The sequence below is a fragment of the Microcebus murinus genome, chromosome X, assembly GCF_040939455.1.
Source record: "Microcebus murinus isolate Inina chromosome X, M.murinus_Inina_mat1.0, whole genome shotgun sequence".
Classification (NCBI taxonomy): domain Eukaryota; kingdom Metazoa; phylum Chordata; class Mammalia; order Primates; family Cheirogaleidae; genus Microcebus; species Microcebus murinus.
The window spans coordinates 94005463-94026756 of record NC_134136.1 but is presented as its reverse complement, the minus strand read 5'-3'; the positions used below and the strand labels follow the sequence as shown (position 1 = coordinate 94026756).

General features: G+C 36.4%; 1 protein-coding gene and 1 pseudogene across 3 annotated transcripts in view; both read right to left on the bottom strand.

Moving 5' to 3' along the window:
• CDKL5 (cyclin dependent kinase like 5) overlaps positions 1–21294 on the bottom strand; it is a 186328-nt gene that overhangs the window by 89015 nt on the left and 76019 nt on the right. The window lies entirely within an intron of this gene.
• Positions 1104–19851, bottom strand: LOC142865852 (gap junction alpha-1 protein-like; annotated as a pseudogene).

Below are 21294 nucleotides of genomic sequence, written 5' to 3'. Positions count from 1 at the left end.
CTTTCAATCATCAATACATCAATCTTGAGTTCAAGCAAATAATAAAGCAAAATGAAACTCAAAGGTGTCATACCTCCAAAGGAAGATAAGAACTTCAGCTCTGGAACCAGACTGCCTATACTTGAATCCTGGCTCCATCACCTACTACCTGAGTGGCCTTACAGAAGTTACTTTACTTCTCTGTGCCTCAATTTCCTCTCTGAGAAAATCAGGCTTAATAATGTCACTTATTCCTGAGGTTATTATTAGGATTAAATGAGAAGATGCAAGTAAAATGCTAAGAACAAACATGAGTTAAATAAATGTTATCACCATTATCACCACCACCACCATTTGAAGTTTGAAATGCTCTACTTTTGCGCATTCCCAAATCATCAAAGGCAAGTTTCCAAAGGAACTTGGAGAGCATGGAGTTGTGTCCCTGAGGTCTGGCTTCTCCTGCCCTCAGGAAGAGCTAATAGTCCTTACTATTATAATGTCCAGACTCACAAAGGCAGTAGAGTTGAACTCCCCATTCAATAACCGGTCAATGCTGAGAGCTGAAGTTCCTCCAGGACTGGAAGATCTTCCAGGACTAAGGGGATGATGGGGCTGCAGCTTCTGCATGAGGCAGAGGGTGTCTAGGACTTCTGACAGTGGTGGTATTTGCAGAGATTCTTCCTGTTTGATCACTAAGCACCACAGCCTGGAGAGCTAGGGCCAGGGAACCAATGCCCACTGGATGGCAGCTCCTGGCAAAGGGTTTAATGGTAAACAGAGTAACAAGTAATGGTAACCAAGGTAACAACAAAGCACTAAGTACCAGGCCTCTTCCCCATTTGCCTGGTACATCATAAACCAAAGGTGGCTTATAACAACCAATGGGAGGGGAAGGAGCTCTAATAATACCACAAGCCAGGTAGTATGGAGCTAGATTTAGTTTTATTTCTAAAAGAATTATGACTATTTTCCACTGGAGTGTCACAGGACAATTTAAAATTTCACAGGTCTTTGAATTCTACAAAACTGTGAGCTATGTGAAAGGACTATGTCTCAGTCCTATCTGTAGTCCCAAGAGTCAATCACAGTGCCTAATACATACATAGTATATTTGAAGAATAAACTAATGTTACTATTATATAAAATATTTCAGAATATTAAACACATACACAGAGAGACTTCTGGTTTCTGGTCAAGATGGAATAGCCCCATAATCCTTCCAGGTCTTCCTTCTTAAAACTAAAAATTCCTGACATAAAACATGAATAAGCACAGGAAGACAAGATGAAAAGAAGGTAGCACTTTGGCATTTGAAGAATAACATGGCAGTGAGTTCCATGGGTTTCCTTACTGTCTCCTATATATCCCCAACAGGGTGCCTTTCCAGGTTCAAAAGTCTTTCAACCTGGAACCACCAACAGACGAATACCAAAAAAACTCCCCAAAAAGCCTGTTCCCCAAGCCAAAAGATCAGGAAAAGGGTGGGCTAACAAATGAAATCTACTTGGCAATATCTGCCCTACTCCAGATAAACAGCAATGGAAAAACTGCACCACCACCCCACTGAGGTTTCAGTAGGGCCAAATGGGAAGGCACTCTTACAGGCACATCCTGACTCCCCAAGAAGGCAGGTGGCAGCATTCCCATTCCTTTCACGTGGTAGGGCCAGTGGGGGTGAGCAAGGAGCTTATCTTCCATCTCTCATCAGGCAGCAGCACTGTGGCTCCCCTGCCAGGGCAGTGTCTGCAGGCCTGAGCAGAGGCAACAAGGCAGTGTGAATCAGTGGTCTACCCTCACTGGGAAGGTGTCGGTGTGGCCAAGTGAGAAGCTGAACATCCACCCCACCTGTCTGCAGTGAGGCGGTGTGAGTAAGAACAAAACTTTCGCAGAGGTGGTATCAGCGGACCCAAGTAGGAAGTTGAACATAACACGCCCCACCCAGCCCTCACCCTACACCTCAACAGGGAGGCTACCTGCTTAAAAAAAGAAAAAAAAATTAAACAAGATCCAGAGTCTCATAATACCCAAAATGACCAGATGCAATTAAAAAAAAAAAATCAATCATCATGTCAGGAATCATGAAAATCACAACTTGAAAGAGAGAAGACAATTAAGAGACATCAATATTGAGATGAAGCAGATGAAGGAATTATCTGGTAAGGATTTTAAAGCAACCCTAAATAAAAACACTTCAACAGGTAACCCAGAAGAACCCATGGGCACAGACAAAAAATAATCCCAAAAGCCTGCTCTAACTAAAGGGACCTAGGAAAAGAGCAGTCTAGAAAGACAGAAAACTTTTAGACAATAACCATTATACTCCAGCTGAATAAAACAATGAAAAGTGTGGCCCTACCCATGACAGCAAATTCTGAGTAGAGAATGTGCCCAACCCACTTCCAAGGTGGTGTTAGTGGAGGCCAATGTAGGGAGAGGTAACAAGACATTCCTGACCCTCCCAGCCAAGGTGGTCAGCAGAGGCCTAGTGGGAAGCTGGAATGCCAACCCACACCAAGTAGTAATAAGAAGCCCCTCCACAGTGGGTGTCAATAGAGGTGGAATAAGAAAAGTCAATTTCTAGTTGCACCTGGCATACCCACCCTCCTTTCCAGAGCAGTGTCAGAGAAGGCCAGGTAAAACAGAAGATTAAAAAAAGATCCAGAGTCTAATGATATAATATCCCAAATGTCCAGGTCTTAATAGAAAATCACTCATCATTCTAAAAAGCAGGAAAAACAACATGCAGAAAAGATTATCAAGAGACACTAACAGAGATGTCAGAACTATCAGACAAAAACTTCAAAGCTGCCATCATTCAAACAATTCAGAGTAATTATAAACACATTTGAACCAAATGAAAAAAAATATAGAAACTCTCAGCAAAGAAATAGAAGATATAAAAAGAACTTCATAAAATGAAAAATACAGTATAATAACTGACATAAAAAATGAACTAAACAACAGAATAGAGAAAACAGGAAAGAATCAGTGAACTTAAAGACAAAATAGATTTTATCCAATCTTAACAACAGAAAGGAAATAGATGGGGGAAAATGAACAGAGCCTCAGGAACATGTGGAAGTATAACAAAAGACCTAATATTCATGTTACTTGAGTCTCAGAAAGATAGGACAAACAGTGCAGAGCTTAAAAAAAAGAGAAATAACAACTAAAAATTTCCAAATTTAGCAAAAGACATAAACCTATAGTATCAAGAAGCTGAGTCAACTACAAACAGGATAAACTCAAAGAAATCCCTGCCAAGACGCATAGTCAAACTTCTGAAAACTAAAAAAAAAAAAAAAAGAAGAAAAGAACAAAAAACAAAAAAAACAGCACCTTACCTATAGGAGAAAAACAATTTGAATGATAATGTATTCTCATCAGAAACCATAGATACCAAAAGGAAGTGGCACAATAATTTTCAAATGTCAAAAGAAAAGAACTGTCAACCAAGAATTCTGTATCAGGCAAAAATATCATTCAGGAATGAAGGGAAAATAAAGATATTCTCAGATAAAGGAAAATTAAGAGAAGATGCTAGCAAACCTACCTTTAAAGAATGGCTAGAGGAGGTTTCCTAAATAGAAAGTAAATGATAACTGAAGAATCTTGGAACTAAATATATCAGAATGGGTTACAAAAATACAAGAGGGGAATATACTACTATCCATTTTCTTATGAGTTTCATAAATCAGATTTGATGGATGAAGCAAAAATTATAAATTATAACATCTGATGTGGTGATCAATGTATATAGAGGAAATATTTAAAAAGTAGGGAGGATAAAGGAACCTAAATGAAAATAAGTTTTCTACACTTCACTTGAGTGGTAAGACACTGATAATAGTAGATTGTCATAAGTCAAATGTATATTGTAATACTTAGATGAACAACTTAGAATACGAACAGACTGATATACTCAAAAACAATATGTCAAAATGGAATCCTAAAAATTTCTGAAGACTAAAAATATAAGAAAATGAAACCAACAGGGTCTCATCAACATACATAAAATATTAATATAATACAAACAGCAGAATATATAAGGGTCTATAGCATATTATTCAAAATAGACCATATCCTGGGCCACAAAACAAACCTTAACAAATTTTAAAGAACTGAAATCATACAGAGTATTTTCTCTGACCACAATGGGCTCCAATTAAATATCAGTAAGAGAAAGACAACAGGAAAATCTCCAAACAGTTGGAAGTGAAACAAAACACTTCTAAATAATCCATGGGTCAAAGAAGTAATCTCAAAGGAAGTTTTAATTTCACAGAAATTAATAAAAATGAAAATATAACATATCAAAATATGTGGGATGCAGTTTAAGCAGTATTGAGAAGAAAATTTATAGCATTAAATGTATACATTAAGCCAGGTCTGGTGCCTTGCCTGTAATCCCAGCTACTTGGGAGGTTGAGGAGGGAGGATGGCTTGAGCCCAGGAGTTCCAGACCAGCCTGGGCAACACAGCAAGACTCATTCCCAAAATAATAAAATAAATGTATATATTTAAAAAGAGGAAAGGTGTCAAATCAATAAGATGAATTCTTACCTCAAGACTAGAAAAAGAAAATAAACCCAAAGCAAAGAGAAGGAGATCATAAAGACAAAAGCAGAAATCAATGTAACTGAAAACAGGAAAACAATGGAGAAAATGAAGTAAACAGATGGTGCCTCAAAAAGATCATTAAAATTCATAAACTTCCAGAAAGATTGATATATATTTAAAGAAAGAAGACAAAAATCATCACTATTAGGAATGAAACAAGGGAGATCTCTATAGATCCTAGAGCCATTATAAAGAAATAAAAGAACAGTACAAACTTTAAATTCATAAGTTTGATAATTTAAAAGAAATGGATCAATTCCTTGAGAATCAAACGACCAAAACTCAACCAAGATGAAGTAAACAACTTAAATCATCATATAATTATGAAAAAAAAATGAATTTGTAATTATAAAGTTTCCAATAAAAGAAATCTGCAGGCTCAGATGGGTTCATTAGAGAATTCTACCAAACACTTAAGGAAGAATTAACATCATTATAAAAGCTCTTCCAGAAATCAGAAGAGGAACAGTGAATGCAGAAATAAAGCCACACAAATCTTTCTGAATGATTTTTGACTGTAAAAGGAACTCAGTGGAGGGAGAACAGACTTTTCAATGAATGGTACTGGAACAATTGGACACCCATAGCGGGGTTGGAGGAGAGAGAAGACTTTGGCATATTATCTTATACCTTCTACAAAAATTAACTCAAAATGGATCATGGACTTAAATACAAAATGTGAATCTATAAAGCCTTTAGAAATAACCGTAGGAGAAAATCTTTAGGATGTAGGGCTAGACAGAATTCTTAGATTTGACACAAAAGCACAATCCATAAAAATTGATAATGACCTTATTGAAATTAAAATTTTTGCCCTGTGAAAGACCCTGTCAAGAGGAAGAAAAGGCAAGCTATAATAAGCTAGGAGAAAATATTTTCAAACATATCTGACCAATTGGCCAGGTGAGGTGGCTCACGCCTGTAATCCGAGCACTTTGGGAGGCTGAGGCAGGAGGACTGCTTGAGGTCAGACGTTTGAGACCAGCCTGGGCAATACAGCAAGATCCTGTCTCTACAAAAAATAAAAAAGTTAGCCAAGTGTGGTGGTGCACAGCTGTAGTCCTAGCTACTCAAGAGGCTGAAGCAGGAGGATCGTCTGAGCCCAAGAGTTTCAGGTCACAGTAAGCTATGATTATGCCACTGCACTTTAGCCTGGGCAACAGAGTGCAACCCTATCTCTTTAAAAAAAATCTGACCAAGGATTTAAATCTGGAATATAGAGAGAACTTAAACTCAACAGTAATAAAACAATCCAACTCAAAAATGGAAAAAAAGACAGATATTTCACTGAAGATACGTAAATGTCAAATAAGCATTTTTAGCCATTAGAGAAATGCAAATTTAAACTACAATGAATTTTTAAAAAGCAAATAAATAAAAAATAAAACAAAAAAAACTCCAGATGACAGACTATAATGAGATCACCTACACACCTACTAGAATGGCCAAAATAAAAATTAAAAATAGTAATAATACAAAATGCTGGTGAGCATGTGAAGAAACTAGATCGCTCATGCATTACTGATGAGAATGTAAAATGGTACAGCCACTCTGGAAAACGGTACATGAGTTTCTCAGAAAGCCATACATTCACTTACCATGCGACCCAGCAATTGTACTCTTGGACAATTAATCCAGGGAAATGAAAACTTATGTTCACAAAAATCCTGTACACGAATGTTCATAGCAGCTTTATTTATAATAGCCAAAAACTAGAAACCTAAAAATCCTTCAACGGGTGAATAAACTATGGTACCGCTATACTATAGAATGCTACTTAGCAATAAAAAAAAAAAAGAACAACTATTAGTTCACACAAAACCTTGGATGAATCTCAAGGGAGTTATACTGAGTGGGGAAAAAAAAAAGCCAATCTCAAAAGGTTATACACTGTATCAAACCATTTAAATAGCATTCTTGAAATGACAAAATTATAGAGATGAAGTACAGATTAGTGGTTGCCAGGGGTTAAGGAGAGGGGAAGGGAAGGATGTGGCTATAGCTATAAAAGGTAGCACAAGGGATCCTTGTGATAAAACTATTCTGTATCTTGACTGTGGTAGACACACAAATGTACACAAGTGACAAAATTACACATAACTAAACACATATAGGCACAAATGAGTGAAGTAAAATTGGTGAAATCTAAATAAAGTTGATGGATTACATTAATGACAGTTTTCTGGTTATGATATTACACTATAATTATGTAAGATGTTACTGCTCGGAGAAACTGGTTGAAGGGTATAAGGAATCTATCATTTCTTAAAACTGCATGTGAATCCGTATCTCAAGATAAAAGTAAAAGGAAAAAAAGAAAGCTATATATGAAAATGAATGTGAAACAGGAAGTGAGGGTGGCAGTATCCAATTTGATTCCAAGGTTTCAGAATTTTTGCAGTGCCCAGTAGGCACACACATCTCATTAGTAAGTAACTGAGATTATTCCTCATGCTCACAAAAGAGTTTGTAAGAAGGAAATCTGAAAGACTCTTCATTTAACCAAGAGACTGGGTTTTCCAAATGAAACTGTTGAAACTGTCAGCAAGATGTTGTGGATTGGCAGGTTTAATATTTAAGTCGTCCCCATCTTCTCCTTTCCCCAGTGCCCTAAGGTGGGAAGAAGCTTCTGATGATGAGTAGATCAGTTAAAAGAAAAAAATGAGCTACATTTTTTGTATGTCTGAAAATAGTGGGTATATCTATGATCCTGGTACATATAATTAAAATGTTAATACTAAAACCTATAATGTCATCACTGCAATTCCATTCGTAAAATTCTGATTCCAGTATATTTTGGTTAAATTAAGATGTACCAATGATGAGTTCAAAAGACCAGGAAAGATCACTGCAACCAAAAGCTCCCGGAGGAGGCAGACACACAGGTAGCTCTCTTAAAACTTTATTGAATAAAGAACATTATCTAGAACATATGGTATGATGGCCTAGGTCTAGTCTACATTGCATGCCATGAAGCTGATAATGACAGTAGTTTAACATCAAATGTTAAGAAAATTATTATTTCTCATTGTATAAAACTGTTTATATAGCTGTTAAGAACAAAAGTATGAAGCTCAGCATTTTCACCAATCATCTGTGATGAGCTTTAATATAGGCATTTGAAGAAACTTGTTAAATTTCTTTAGTATACATTTCAAACAAATTAGTTACATGCTACTACTCAAACCTCTTTCAACCTCTCTCGCTTTCCAAATAAAATCTTAGTACAAACACTAAAAATGCCGGTCACCTCAAAAGATAGACTGGCAAATTCAGAATACAAAGTATGGATTAATGTGTATTAAGCAGGGCTATGACAAGAAATATCAGTTACTGACAAATTCATGTAAGGGCATTTAATAGTCCGGCTCTTAGCATTTCTTTTAAGTTTCTCACATTAATGAAGGCTGTTTACAGTACTGAAATTCTATCATTCAAGCATAAATGATTACATTGCAGAAAATCATTCACATGAGCAATAGTGTCACTGCTATAGTCTATAAAAGAGAAAAAAGGAAAAAAACCTAATCATAATTACCAGAACCAGTATTCATAATAGGATACATAGAGGGGGGATATTAGGGGGGAAAATGTACCTTCCCAGCAGGAATCATGTAATAGAAACATTGTATCAGCTTACATCACAAAATTGCTGAAAAGGGCTCAATATGAACAGTGTGTGTGTGTACTATTTAAAAAATCTATGTTCATGAGCTTATGTTGCATCCGCTTATATCAATACATGGCAAATATCAGTCTTCCATGTACATTAAATCATTCGAGGTAAGTATGGAAGAGAAAAAGCCCTTACTTATATATCACCTAATGCAACTTTTATTTGCAATTCAGGTTCTTTTAGTCAACTACTTTAAATACCAACACATACTTCTCTCTCCACCCTTCTATCCCAGATAACAAAGGAACTCAGGTAGTCTAATGTCTTTGTGTCTGCTAAGACTCATGACTGAGATTGTTTAGTATCACCTCTACTAGAGCAAAGGTACACTTTCTACTGTACCTTCTTTCTCTTTAATAATTGAGCAGAATAGTAATAGTTTCAAGTACATATCTCGATCTCTAGGTCATCAGGGTGCTGCTGGCTCTCCAGATGGCTAACATCCAGTAACTATGCTTTTGTTTGTTTGGGTTTTTGTTTTGTTTCATTTTTAAGAATTCTGCTTATCAGCAGAGAAATCAAAAGGCTGTGCATGTGAGTTAGTGATGGCGCTTCCTGTCTGCTCCATTCCATCTTGCTATGCACTGTAACTGGCACAGTTTTGGTCATTTCCTTATTTGTTGTAACTGTGGCAGGGAAGAATTGTTTCTTTCTCCAGGAACCAGTCTGTCCCCAGGAGGAGATGTAGTAGAAAGAGGAACAGCTGATGAGGAGCCATTGGAGGGTCTCTGCAGACCAGTTCCATCATAGTAAGGATCACTCTCCTAATCCTTCACATGAACCTTAATGCTCTTAAATAAGACAAACAATAACTCGATGATGTTCAAGGCAAGACACCAAGGACGCCACCAGCATGAAAATGGTAAAGATGCTTTTCTCTGTGTGGCGAGAGAGGAAGCAGTCCACCTGATGTGGGCCAGGGTCTTGTTTGCAAGTGTAAACTGCACTCAGGCTGAATCCATAGAGATACTACTGGATCAGCAGGAAGACCACCTCCAAGACAGACCTGAAGAGGATACTGAGGGTGTAGGTTCTCAGGAAGCCCCCTTGCATTTTCACCTTATTGTGTTCTTCAATGCCATACTTAAACTTCTTTATTTCAATTTCCTGCAAGTGCATCTCCACATTGACATCATCAGTTTGGGCAACTTTAATTTCTTCCACCTGCTTGTTCAACTTCTCCTCTTTTCGCATCACATAGAAAACATGTGCCAGGTACAAGAGTGTGGGCACTGACACAAATACGATCTGCAGGACCTAGAAGCGCACATGGGATATTGGGAAAGACTGGTCATAGCAGACATTTTCACAGCCAGGCTGTCGAGTATTACAACCTAAGGCAAACTGCTCATGATCCCAGGCTGACTCAGCTGCAGTCCCCAGGAGCAGGATTCGGAAAATGAAAAGGACTGAGAGCCACACCTTCCCTCCAGCTGTGGAGTAGGCTTGAACCTTGTCCAGGAGTTGGCCTAAGGCACTCTAGTCACTCATGTTGCCTGTTTGTTGTTCTTTCCCTTAAAAGAAGTGAAGTAGGCAGGCTGAGTGATCATACTTCTTGGAGGATGAAGTAAAATGAAAAAGTAAGTTCAAGCAGTCAAAAAGTATCTAAAGTTTAGAAGTCTGCAGCTGTCTGGTACCTTCCTCACTCTTTCTACCTAATGAAAAAACGTTGCTGACACCACATAAAAAGTTTATGTGGATTCATTCTCATACGTGGTGACTAAGTAATCATAAACAAGGATGTACATATGTCTATAATGGGACGAGTTACATAAATGGGAGAACAAAATAGACAAACCTAAGGGTCTCCTTCAATTCCATAAGAAAGTAATCTCCAAAAAATAATGACTCAACAACAGAAACTGAATTAACAATTCATACTCACACACTGACTGATTCATCTTCAGAAGAATCAAGGCCAATACCTCCCAAATAGATAATGATATTTATTCAACCATTATTTATTCAGAGCCTACAGGTGCTAGGTACTATCCTTGGCACTGGTTCTTATTGGTGAATAAAATAGACAGAATTCCTGTACTTGTAGAATTCACAATCAGCTAGGAGAAACATAATTAAAAGTGCGGTAATTTATTAAACCTAAGACAACTGATTATAAGATAAACCATTATTTTACTCACCACTCAGAAAAGAATAAAGGCATTCAGTGTAAGATGCATCCCAATTTCAGATATGTGAGGAAAAACGTATATCTTAGAACCAAGAAAAAAGGCTAAATGAGCAAGTGAATATACAACTGCAAATTTAAACAAGCACCAAGAAGAAAACAAATAGAAGGCACTGATAGAGGATAAAGCCTCCACAGAGGATAACGCCTTGAGGAAACTGGATAGAGTCAGCCAGGCAAAAGGTGAGAAAACTGTTGCATATCAAGGAAGCAGCATGTGCAAAGATTTTAGGTGGGGAAGAATTCACTGTACTCTACAACTAAAAGGCAGGCAGTGACATTACCAGGTAGCAGGGAAAGGAGGAAGTAGCACAGCCTGAGACTGATGCCACAGGGAGGCTACCTCAGGCATCCACCTGGAAGCAGCAGAGAAGCCCAGGGACAGAAAGCAAGATTATACTGTGAATCTGGGGCAAGACTGAGGCCATGGGCAAAATTACAAATGGCTGTTCAGGGGCTCTAGGGGACAGTGAAAAGGTCGGGAAAGACTAGATCAGGCTGAGGGATGTACAGAGTAGTACAAGGATACGTATTCAGTGCTAATGGATGGCCAGTGAGTTTTGGTGGTGACAAGAAGTAAAAGAGGATATGTCAAAAATGATGGGGCTGGTCCTGAGAGTCTCTGGAGAGGAAAAATGGCAAGCAATCCTGGTGCTATGGTACAGATTGCTTTAGTGTGTGAAGTGGCATTTTCCAAGGGTAGCTGCCAGCCCAGTTAACATGAAGTAACAAGATCGGAAGAAAAAATGGAGTTGTTGCTCCTTCATTATCTGGGAATTGGCAGTCAGGTCCTTGACAACTGGGATCTCAATCTAAATATTTATTTATTGAATGTAGACCATCTATCTTCAGTTGAATCATCAGCACATGGGAAGTTTTTTTGTTAAAACTAAATTACTGATGCACTGTGTTCATTCTTGTGGGTTTCTTCTAGCATATTATAATGCATGAAGAGTTTTTTTTAAAAAAAAAAAACAAAACATTTTCAGGAGGAGCAACAGTGATAGCACTCACTAATTTGCTGAGAGGGGTGGACGGCATAGTGCATAACTCAACCGTGCCACTACTGAAGACCTACTAGTCTTCATCCATTCCCTCCCAATGGCACTTATTCCTTAATAAGACAGGTCTCTAAGCAAAACCATAGTGAAAGATTTCTGCCTTTAATTCAGAGCATGCTAGACAAATAGGTCTTACCTTTAAAATGGGCCAAAATTTATATTACATAGCAAAAAATTATTATTTTCAACCAAATCCTTTCAATAAAGCAAATCATTTGAAAACAAATTTGATTTACTATATTATAATTATATTCATAATGCTTAACACTTTAATTCTCCCTCTTCAAAAAAAAATCTTTAATTCCCAAAGATCAATATTCATTCCAAACGGGGAAAACTGAGAAAAATATTTCTTAAAATAAACATGAGTTTGCCAACTAATAAGCAATCTTAAATATCATACGGCTAACTTGTTTCCAAGTTTAATGGCTATTCCTCACGAGGTAAATTCAGTGAGAAAAATAAAATTTAAAATGAACCCTTAAAAAGGGTAAGGTTAGTAAAATTTACAATGTCTCAATCAGTCATCTGAGGTTGCTTACAACTGTTATCCAAAGATAACAACTAAAGTCTCCCAAAATGCAAATTTTTAGTAAGTAATTACATTAGCAGGCTTTAAAGTACACAAAGTATGTTCTCAGTTGCTTAAATAACACATTTTAGCTAAACTGTCCTCCATTTCACAGATTCTGAGAGTAATTCTATTAAGCGAAAGTCACCAGGATCTATAGTTTATACATACGCTGAGGTTAACTGAAAATAAACCACTGGCAGCATAAGAGTATTGTATTTATTCTCATTAGTTTTTCAAATTCAAACAGTACTTAGTCTCTAGAAATTTCAAAGTGCCTTAGAAAACTGAGTTACTTCTTTAGAAATAAGTGGAGCAAAATAGTAAGTGAAGAAAAGAATCCCTAGAAATACTTCAGCATGATTTATAGAAGGTATCTGATAAAACGAAAAACAATGTTGTGAAGGGAAAAAAGAAAATCAGTAAGTGTAATAATTCCAGTTAATTTAGGATAAAGTTATTAGAAATTTGCAAGAACTACATGAAGTTCTTAAATTTTCCAAATATTTTGTTCTGAAAAAGTTATTACTAAGCATATGAAAATACAGAGATCTGAATTTCAAGGGGATGAAAATAACTGAAAATGAGTCATCTCAGCTAAACAAATGGTTCGTAGGAAAGTTAAAAACCTCTTGCTGAACATTATTTTAAAACTAGACAAGATATTTCCAATTTTAAAATATAAACATAGGACTTCCAGTTTCAGCTCCAACACATACAGTGCTTGGATACCATCACTGCTGTCCTTACAAGAAAAAACCCTAACAAATTAAAAATCAGTGACTTTTCTTACACTAATCAGTGAACTGAGTGAGGTCACAGGGCAAATTGATCTGAAATCTAAAGAGACAGGAAAATACAGAAAATCACATCCAAGACCAGCTTACCTGGAACAGGAAGCACTGGAGTAAGAAAATTTAAATGATAATTTTGACAAAGGCTAAGTGAGACTAGCTTGTGAATGAGAACTCCTAGGGACCTAATCTTAGGATGCCCTCTGTACTCTTGTGGTTTTACCTCCAGGAATCTCTCCAGGTTCTGACTATGAAGATACAAGAAAAATATACGCTCAGAGGTAAGATCCAATAAAAATCTCCTTTTGGGTACAGAGAGAAAGTAACCACTTTGAAATATGCTCAAGAGAAAAGTAATGGTTTTGAAATAAGCCCAGAATGTTCTTCCTAATGAAGGCCAACACTCCAAGAGAAAATTTACCAGAGCCTTATGTGTCCTGAGAGAAAGAAAATTAGCCAACTACAGCCACTCCTACCTTCCTGTTTTACCTAACAGGAGGGGCGTGGAGGGGAGGGGCACTAAGAAACAATTAGGAAGGTTGTAGCCAAGGACTCAGGCCCAACAAAAGATTGAGATTATAGGACACTTTCCCAGAAGGACCCATACTCTTCTACCATGTTAACAGGGCTCTAATACAGTAACAGTGGATTACAACAGAAAGAGTTGCAAGACACAGACTACATAAAAAAAAGTTCTTAGGGAAACTCAAAGACAACAGGGTAGGAAAAATAAACAAAATAACAAAGACATGAGAGGAAACTGAAACCCCTGGCACCTATACCTACAACAAACATTAAATATGGCCTAGCTCCTAGCCAGATTAACATAAAACCTTACCCTAAAGGCTTATTTAGGTCATTTCCTAGTACCCAATACATTGTATTCAGCTTAAAAAAATTACAAGGCATGCCAAAAGGCAAGAAAAAAATACATTCTGAATAAAGTAATCATCAGAATCAAACTCAGATATAGCACAGATTTGGTATTATCAGATAGAGAATTTAAAATAACCGTGATAAATGTTAAGGGCTCCAATTGAAAAAGCAGACAAAAGACAGGCAATGTAAGCATATACAACTCTAAGGAAGAATTTTTTTTTTTTTGAGACAGTCTCCCTTTGTTGCCCAGGCTAGAGTGAGTGCCATGGCATCAGCCTAGCTCACAGCAACCTCAAACTCCTGGGCTCAAGCAATCCTACCACCTCAGCCTCCCGAGTATCTGGGACTACAGGCACGCGCCACCATGCCCGGCTGATTTTTCCATATATATTAGTTGGCTAATTAATTTGTTTCTATTTATAGTAGAGATGGGGTCTTGCTCTTGTTCAGGCTGGTCTCCAACTCCTGACCTCGAGCGATCCGCCCACCTCGGCCTCCCAGAGTGCTAAGATTACAGGCATGAGCCACCGCGCCCAGCCTGGAAGAATTTTTAAAAATGCTAGATATCAAAATTGCTGTAACAAAAATTAAGAATGCCTTTAATGGACTCATCAGTAGACTGGACATAGCTGAGGAAAGAATTGGTGAGCTTAATATATGTCAATACAAATTTCCCAAACTAAAATGCAAAGAGAAAAAACAAATTTAAAAAGCAGAACAGAATATCCAAGAATTATGGGAAACTTACAAAAGGTATAACACATGTATAATTGGGATACCAGGAGAAAAATGAGACAAAGGAGAAGAAATATTTGAAAGAATGGCAGAGAATCTTTCAAAATTAATGGCACCAAATTACACAACCTGGAAGCTCAGAGAACACCAGGCAGAATAAATACCAAAAGATCTACACCTAAGCACATCATGTTCAAACTACAGAAAACCAAACACAGAGAGAAAATCATGAAAGAAACCAGAGGCCAAAAAACCACCTTACCTATAGGGAACAAGGATAAGAATTACATCTGACTTCTTGTCAGAAACCATACAAGCAAGAGAGTAGAGTGAAATATTTATAAAATGTTGAAAGAAAAAAACATCTACCTAGAAGTTATTCAGGGAAATTATCCGTCAAAACTGAAGGAGAGTTTCTCAGATAAACAGAAACTGAGTGAATCTGTTACCAGTAGATCTGTCCTTTAAAAATGTTTAAAAGAGTTCTTCAGACAGAAGGGAAATGATATAGGTAAGAAACTAGGATCTATACAAAGAAAGGAAGAGCATCACAGAAGGAATAAATGACGTTAAAATAAAATCTATTTTTCCTATTCTTAGATGATAGATAACTGTTAAAAGTAATAATTGTAATAATTTATTCACTGATTATAGCATACAGATTAATGAAATGAATAATAGCAATGTTACAAGGGATGGAGGGATAAATTGAAAAATTCTAGTAAAAAGTACCTGTACTACCCATGAAGCAGGATGGAGTTACCTGAAGTGGACTTAGATAAATTGTAAATGTACATTGCAAATTCTGGGGCAACGAAAAACATTTTTTAAAATAAGTATAATGGACATTATAAAACAGGAGAGAAAATGGAATTGTATAAGACAGTCAGTTAAAACCAGAGAAGACAGAAAAAGAGGGGAGTATTATTTAAAAAAAAAAATACAACAAATAGAAAAGAAAAACAGTTATAAACATGGTTCCTAATAATCCAATTACATTAATAATCACCTTAAGTGTGAATGGCCTAAGAAACCAATAAAAAGAGACTATCAAAGTGGATTTAATTTTTTTTAAAGAGATAGGGTCTCACTCTGTTGCCCAGGCTGAATTGCAGTGGTGCAATGACAGGTCACTACAGCCTCGAACTCTCGGGCTCAAGTGATCCTCCCACCTCAGCATCCCGAGTAGCTAGGGCTACAGGTGTGCAGCTAATTTTTAATTTTTTTGTAGAGATGGGGTCTCTCACTTTGTTGCCCAGGTTGGTCTTGAACTCCTGGCCTAAAGTGATCCTCCACCTCAGTCTCCCAAAGTGCTGGGATTACAGGCATGAGTCATCATGCCTGGCTTAAAAAAAAATCATTTTAAAGACACAGATAGATTAAAAGGAAAGGGGTGGAGAAAGTTATACCACGTTAACACTAATCAAAGGAAGCTGGAATGGCTATATTAATTTTAGACAAAGCAGATTTCAGAACAAGATAAATTATGAGGGATAAAGAGGGGCATTACAAAATGATAAATTCTCCTAGAAGACTTAACAATCCTTAATATGTATGCACCAAACTAGAGAATATTAAAATACATGATGAAAAATACTGGTACAACTGCAAAGAGAAATAGACAAACCAACTATTATAGGTGGGGACTTCAATACTCTCAGTAACTGACAGATACAGCAGGCAAAAAAATGAGTATGGACATCAGTGAACTGAACAACACCATCAATCAACTGGATCTACTTGACATTTATATAATAGTTCATCCACAAATAGCAGAATCCACATTCTTCTCAACCTCACATTAAACAATCACCAAGATAGGCCACATTTTGGGCCATAAAACATACCTTAACAAGTTGAAAAGAATGAAAATCATATTAAGCATGCTCTCACACCACAATGGAATTAGAAATCAATGACAAAAAGATAGCAGCAAAATCCCAAAGTATTTAGAGATTAAACAACAAAGTTCTAAATAACACACGAGTTAAAGAAAAAGTCTCAAGAGAAAGTTTAAAATATTTTGAACTAAAGAAAAATGCAAGTCAAAATTTGTGTGATGTAGTAAAATCCATGCTTATAGAAGAGTTTATAGCATTGTATGCATATATTAGAAAACAGACCTAAAATCAATAACCTAAGCTCCACTTTAGGAAACAAGAGAAAGAAGAGCAATTTATGCCTAATGCAAAGAGGAGAAAAAAAGTTTAAAAATTACAGCAGAAATCAGTGAATTGAAAACAGAAAATCAATAGTGAAAATAAAAACTGCTTCTTTCAAAAGACTAATAAAGTTGATAAACCTCTAGCCAGGTTAACCAAGAAAAAAAAACATAAATTATTAACATCAGATATGAACAAAGGGTTACCACTACCAAATGACACAGACAATAAAAGGAAAATAAAGTAATATTATGAATAAATCTATACCAAAAAATTGATAAGTCAGATGAAATGGACCAATTCCTTGAAAGACAGAAACTAGCAAAATTTAGACAAGAAATAAATAATTTGAATAGGCCTGTATCTATGTAAATGGACAAAGAATTACCAATCTTCCAAAAAAGAAAGCCCTATACTCACATGGTTTCACTGGTGAATTCTCCCAAACACTTAACGATGAAATTATACCAACTCTCTACAATCTCTTCCAGAAGACAGAAGCAGAGGAATACTTCCTGACTCATTCTATGAGGTCAGTACCATCCTAATACTAAATTTTAAAAGGCAAACTACAAGACCAATATCTCTAATGAACATAGATGCAAAAATTTTCAACAACTATTAGCAAATCAAATCCACCAATGTATGAAAAGAACTCTACACAAGGTATGCCAGGCTTGTTCAATATTATAAAATCAATCCATGTAATACACCACCAATAGGTAGAAATATCACACGGTCATATCAATTGACACAGAAAAGCATTTGACAAAATACAATATCCATTCATAAAAAAAGAAACTCTCAGTAATCTAGGAATAAAGAGGAACTTAACTAGATAAAGAACATCTACAAAAAAACCTACTGCTAACATTACACTTATTTAATGGTGAGAAACTACATGTTTTCCCCCTAAGATCTAGAATAAGACAAGGATGTCCCCTCTCATCACTCACATTCAATATTGTACTAGAAGTCATAACTATTACAATAAGACAAGAAAAGGATGGCCAGGCATGGTGGCTCATGCCTGTAATCCTAGCGCTTTGTGAGACAGAGGTGGGAGGATTGCTTGAGGCCAGGAGTTCAAGACCAGCCTGAGCAACATAGCAAAACCCCATCTCCATGAAAAATAGAAAAATCAGCCAGGTATGATGGCATGTGCCTATAGTCCCACCTACTCAGGAGGCTGAGGCAGGAGGATCACTTGAGCCTATGAGTTCAAGGTTTCAGTGAGCTACGATGATGCCACTGCACTCTAGCCCAAGAAACAGAGGGAAGAAGAAAGGAACAGAAAATAAAAGGAAAGAAAAGTTATACAGATTGAGAAGGAAGAAATAAAACTTCTGTTCACTGATGACATGATTGTGTAGAAAACCCCACAAAACCTCCAAATATTCCCCCCAAAATCTCCTGGAACTAATAAAACAATTATAGCAAGTCACAGGATGCAAAGTAACATACAAAAGTCAATCACTTTTCTACATACCAGCAATGAAGAACTGGAATTTGAAATTTAAAACACAATACAATTTACCTTAGCAAACCAAAAATAGTACTTAGGTATAAATCTAACAAAATATTTGTAGGATCTGTGTGTGAAAAACCACATAATGCTGTTGAAAGAAATCAAAGAAGGTCTAAACAAATGGAGAGATATTCTGTGTTCATGGACTGGAAGACTCTATATTATTAAGATGTCAATTCTTCTCAATTTAAGCTACAGATTCAGTGCAATCACAATCAAAACCCTGGGATGCTATTTTGTGGATACTGACAAACTGATTTTAAAGATTATATTAAAAGGCAAAAAATCCAGAATAGCCAACCCAGCACTGAAGAAGAGAAACAAAGTGAAAGGACTGATAGGACCTGACTTTAAGACTTAATATAGGACCAAGCATGGTGGCTCACACCTGTAATCCTAGCACTCTGGGAGGCTGAGGCAGAAGGATTGCTTGAGCTCACGAGTTCAAGGCCAGCCTGAGCAAGGGTGAGACCCTGTCTCTATAAAAAATAGAAAACTTAGCTGGGCATTATGGTGCTTGTAGTCCCAACTATTTGAGAAGCTGAGGCAGGAGAATCACTTGTACCCAGGAGTTTGAGGTTACAGCGAGCTATGCTGACACCACTGCACTGTAGCCTGGGCTACAGAGCAAGACTCTGTCACAACACAAAAAAGACTTAATATAAAGCTACAGTAATCAAGACAGCATGGCATTGCTGAAGAATAGATACATACATCAATGGAACAGAAGAAAGCACAAAAATAGACTCAATACAAATACAGTCAGCTAATCTTTGGCAAAGGAGCAGAGGCAGTCTAATAGAGAAAGCAGACTTTTCAACAAATGGTGCTAGATATTCACATGCATAAAAAGAATCTAGATACAGATTGCACAACTTACACAAAAATTAACTCAAAATGTATCACAGACCTGAATACAAAATTATAAAACTTCCAGAAGATAACCTAGAAAATCTAGGTGACCTTGAGTTTGGTGATGAGATTTTAGATACAATACCAAAAGGACTGTCCATGAAAGAAAAAATTGTTAACTTGAACTTCATTAAAATTAAAAACTTCTGCTCTGCTAAACACACCATTACAAGAATGAAAAGACATATCACAGACTGGAAGCAAATATGTGCAAAACACCTATTTGGAGAGCATTATCACTAAAAATGGCAGAATAGGGCAGCCTCAGATGCCATCCTTCCACAGAAACAACTAATGAGCTGGCAAAAAGTGTCAAAATATTTTCCAGAACTCTGCAACTACTCAAAAACTTACAACAACCAGGGAAAGGCTTGGTGAAAGAAGCAGCTGCTTTGTGATAAGAGAAAGCTATGCATTTTAAACTGCCCACCTACCTTCCCCCACAAACCATATCCATGGCAGAGGAGGAGACTAAAAATAGAAGGCAATTTCCTCAACCTGATAAACGGCATTCATGAAAAATCTACAGCTAATGTCATGCATACTCAATGGTAATAGACGGAACAACATCAGGATGCTCACTTTCACTCACTTCTATTCAACACTGTATTGGAAATTCTAGCTAGAGCAATTAGGCAAGAAAAAGAAACAAAATGTGTTTAACTTAGAAATGAATAAATAAAACTATTCTTATTCACAGATAGTTTATGTATAGAACATTCTAAAGAATACACACACACACACACACACACACACAAACCCTATTAGAGCTAATAAATAAATCCAGCAAAGTTGCAGGATACAAGGACAAAACACAAAAAATAGTAGACCTCAAAATATTAAGCATGTAATTAACATCTGACCCAGCAATTCTACCCCTAAGTATATATACAGAAGAATTGAAAACAAGAACTCGGATACTTGTGTGTGAACGTTCATAGCAGCATTATTGACAATAGCCAAAGGTGGAAACAATCCCAAGTGTCTACCAACAAATGAATGAATAAAATGTGGTATATACACACAATGGAAGATTATTCAGCCATATAAAGGAATGAAGTTATGATACATGCTATAACATGGATGAACCTTAAAAACATGCTAAGTAAAAGAAGCCAGACACAAAAGGACAATTATAATATTCCAATTATATCAAATATCCAGAATAGGCAAAATCATAGACAGAAAGATTAAAAGTTAACAATATTAGGGATAGGGAAAACTGGAAAGTAATTGCTTAACTGGTACAGAATTTTCTTTGGGGTAACAAATTTTGGAAATAGATAGTGGTGATGGTTACACAACAATGCAAATACAATTAATGCCAATGAATTCTACACTTAGAAATAGCTAAAATGGCAAATTTTATTATATATATTTTTAGCACAATAAAAAAAAATCAGTAGTATTTCTATACACTAGCAACAAACAACCCAAAAAGGAAATTAAGAGATCAATTTCATCTGCAATAGCATCCAAATGAATAAAATACCTAGGAATAAATTTAACCAAAGAGGTGAAAGCCGAGTATGTCAAAAACTACAAAACGTTGCTAAAAGAAGTTTAAAAAGACTTAAATAAATGTAAAGTTTTTGTTTTCATGGACTGAAAATTTATAGTTAAGATGACAATATCCAAAGCAATCTACAGATTCAGATTCAATGCAATCTCTATCAAATTTCAATGGCTTTTCCCGACCAAAAATGGAAAAACCAATATAAAGTCATATGGAATTGAAAGGGGCCCTCAATAGCCAAAATAGTATTGAAAAAGAAGAACAACTTTTAAAGACTCATACTTCCCAATTTCAAAACTTACCACAAATCTACAGTAATCAAAACAGCCAGGTACTGGCACAAAGATAGGCACATCACCCAATGGAATAAACTGACACTCCATAAATAAACCCACACATCTCAGGCTAACTGATTTTCAACAAGGGTGCCAACACTAGTAAATGGGGAAAAAACAGTCTCTTCAACAAATGGTGGTGGGACAACTGGATATCCACATGCAAAAGAATGACGTTGGACCTCTATCTCCTACCATGTATAAAAATTATACAAGCATTAACTCAAAATGGATCAATGACCTAATAAACATAAGACCTAAAACTATACTACTATACTGTCAGGAAAAAAACATGGGTGTCAATCGTCATGAGCTTGGATTTGGCAATGGTTTCAAAA